The sequence below is a fragment of the Anneissia japonica genome, unplaced genomic scaffold (genome assembly GCF_011630105.1).
Source record: "Anneissia japonica isolate Jap-2015-1 unplaced genomic scaffold, ASM1163010v1 scaffold2392_len1475705_cov187, whole genome shotgun sequence".
Taxonomy (NCBI): Eukaryota; Metazoa; Echinodermata; class Crinoidea; order Comatulida; family Comatulidae; genus Anneissia; species Anneissia japonica.
The window spans coordinates 83,847-87,636 of NW_022751777.1; positions in this window are offsets into that span (position 1 = coordinate 83,847).

Here is a 3,790-nt window from a genome sequence, read left to right on the forward strand (position 1 = left end):
GCCTTTAGCCCCTCCGTCGGGCAGGTCCTGGCGCCACCACTGAGGTGCGGCGCCAGGAATTACGAGGGGTCCACTCCCACACCCCCCCCCCCCCCCACGGTCGTTGAAAAATTAATTTGACGGGGGAAGATTAAATTTGTCGGGGGAAGATTAAATTTGTCGGGGATTTTTTTTATTTAAAGATAATAAAATTTTGTGTTAATCATGGGATTCTTTATTTAACAAGGATGTCGGGGGTACTAGTTAACCTGTCGGGGTTAACAAACCCCCTGTTGGAGGTACCAGCCCCTGTCGGGGAAGAGCTGGCTCACCACTGCAACCTATACGATTGCAACAGTATACCACACTTCAAACATACGGTAGCATTGCTCGCACTAAACAGTTGTTAATCCAGCATTGGTTGGGATGCTTCCCGCATTGGTTGGGATGCTACTGTTGATGGTCAAAACACCCAAGGGTTGTGGTTTACAAAGGAGTCGACTTAACATATTATTATACTTGAAATCATAGCTGTCCAGTTCACGTTCAGGGGCGGATCTAGAAGGGGGAACGTATCCCTCCCGTTTTAGCACTAAATTTTAAAAATGTCAATGCATATTAATGTTATGTGCTACTCACTTATCTATCCTGAAACTGTTGTGTGCGCCCCCCCCCCCCCCCCCCTGCGCCCCCCCCCCCCCGTTTGAAAAATTAATTATTAATTATATGGGAGGACTAAGTCTGCATACTCCAATTGGTTGCTAAATGAATTCGGCGCTGGGCAATTGACAAGTAAATGCCGCTCTCGGCTGCTCATACACCTGGGGTGAGTATCACGGAGGCGGACCATCTGTCCAGACAATTTAGAATTGATCTGGAATGGAATCTTAATCTTAGTAATTTTGAAACCATTTCGTTGATTTACGGTCGAACGGACATTGCTTGTTTGCTAGCCGTCTCAACCACCGGTTCCTGTATACGCTTCCTAGAAGCGTGGCCCAAATGCCTGCATCGTCGATGCCCTCGCCACGTTTGCAAATTTGTATGCGTTTCCACCATTTTGTCTTGTTTCTAGGTGTCTGCAGAAAGTTCAGGTCATGAGGGAATTATGGTTGTTCCCTTGTGGACTACCCAAGCGTGGTTCACAAGATTTATAATTTTGCTTATCGAACCACCACGTTGGATTCAGGTGACCAAGAACGTGATACTTCATCCACTAAAGGGCACCACTGATCACCCTTCGAGTCCCAAGCTTCAGCTAATGTTATGCAAGATATCAAGAAAAGCCTCCTTGACAGAGAGACTTCCTCAGAGATTACCGAAGTCACCATGTGTTTCTGGGGACAGGGCACTCAGAAACAATGTTTACCTCAAAAAATGGAGTTGGTTTTGTTTACATAGAAAAAATTATTTTTAATGCAACCAAATTTACCATATGTCATGAGTTTCTTGTAGAGCTTATCAACGGAGGGTCGTCATAATCTACATAAATACGTACTGCTACGGCAGCTTTAACAGATTACTTGTCGAGTTTTCTGCGGACTCTGCTCGTCCGATAATAGCATCCACTCCACTTGTTGCCCGATATCTAATGGTATTTTAAATTGCAGGAAGCCTTAGCCAAAATATGTTGCGCGGATGCACCCTTTGAGTGAGTTAAAACTTAAGCAGTTAACCCTGAAATTAGTTTGCTTATGGCATTAACGCCTGGACAAAGATGTCAGACGTTAACGAATTTAGATACTGGGTGTATGAAGAAAACATCTAAATATTTAATGTTTACATAGCCAGCCACATTAAACAAGATAGGCCTTTTAATGTGACAGCCTCTGTCGTGTTTCGGAATTATCATAATGAAAACTTGAGGGTATAAAATACTACGCTAGAAAACTACTTAAAGTGTAAGAGTAAGAGATACATTTATTTTGACGCTTCTAATTTCTTAAATAAAACCACATTATAGGCCTGTTGGAATTAGCACTGTAAGTAGTTGGCTTAGGGCACTTCTCAGTTTAGTTGGTATTAACGCACAGTACGCGGGCAGGTAGCGTTAGTAAGGCAAGTAAGATTCCAATCGACACCATTCTCGTACATGTGGGATGGTCTTCCGACTCAGTTTTCAGCAAGTTCTATAGTAAGCCAATCGTGGCTGAAAATTTGTTCGAAGGTGCGGTTTTAGAATGAAATTTCTAAGTAATGTTGAATTTTGCTTTGGTTTTGTTTGCGTCCATTACTTGAAAGTCTCATGTTGGCCTAAAGTTCAGGGTTAACATACCCATCATCCCTGTATCTCCCGCCCTTCATCATCCTTGCTGTGCGCGTCGATAATTGTGCACACGAGGATTTAAAGACTGCGGCGACTGGACGTGTTCTCATGTTGACCCTAAAGTGCCACTGCTGATATGGTAGATTTTCCACCAAACTTCACCTTACAGGTAATGCTTGTTTAATTTCCAATTCTAACTAATACGGTCAATTATAGCATTTCTAAACCCGGGTGCTTGTCTGGGCCACTCTATAACAAGTTCTTCCATAACGTGCAGCAATGTATTCTTGACTCAAATCGGTAAGCATAAGAAGAAGAAAGCCTTTATATTTCGGAAGTTGAAAAAATACCATGGCGATCTGAGGAAAGAAAACCCTGGACCCTCCGTCGGAAAGAAGTAGAAAACACTATTTTCTACAGTCTCAGTGTGCCATTTTCGGGGATTTAGTGTCTAATTTAAAAATTTGCTCTGTTCTAAGTTATTGCGTACGTCTACTTATTATAAATATACAGTATGATGTGAGTCAAGGCTTTCATCGCACAGACTTGTGCCTACGGGCTTTTTGTTCGACAAGCTTCCTCAGTGACAATTCTTGGGCCGTAGTATGCAGGATTACCGCCATTGTGAGTGCGTGGGTGTAGGAAATCGGCGGCGGAATCAAGAGGACAGGGCCAGGTGGATTGGTATTGTAGGGGTTCTGAGGGCTATGAAAGTGTGATTGCGTAATTTGAATTTTATAAGCCTTGTTATGGGTAGCAAACATCACAGGACAACTTTCAGTCATAAATAAATATAAATTAGTCATACTGTTTTCTGCGACAAAGTACTGTATTGCTGTGATATATACATTTTCGATAATTTTAGAAAAATACAAGATTATTGAAAGTAAACAAGTTCTCGTAATCCCGAAAGCTCCCATGAGGGCAGCATGATAGAGGCAGTACAGTATTTTGACCCTAACGGCCGCCCATAAAAAAGATATATTAATCCATCAATCAGTCGATTGTTTCTAGAGCTCCCGTAGAGGTAGTAGAGTATATTGGCCCTAACGGCCGCTCATACAAAAACATCTATTAATCAAAGAGCCGAGCGTTTCTAGCTCCTCATCAAAGCTAGAAACAATTGGTGCTATTCCTAAACACTTGCTAAACTCTTTTTTTAGCAAGACAGTCGCTGTGGTGTGCGACGAGAGTTGCTAGTACCGGGTTTACCGGGTAGCACAGACACGAATGGACCCTTAGGGGCGAAAAAAAGTCATTGATCCAGTTCCTAGTCCACGTACATATCAAGCGCCCTGAGCATCTTACATTAGATGGATATGTGCGCTATATAATACTACACTATTATTATTATTATTATTATTATTATTATTATTATTATTATTATTATTATTATTATTATTATTTGTAACAGCGTGACGAGCGAGCAAAAATCAATATTGTTCTCTCGGAGTGACCACGCTGCCTGGACATGTGCTACTGTACGGTATCTAACCAGTGGGCGTATCTAGGGGAGGGCGCACGCCCCAAAAATATGTCTCACGC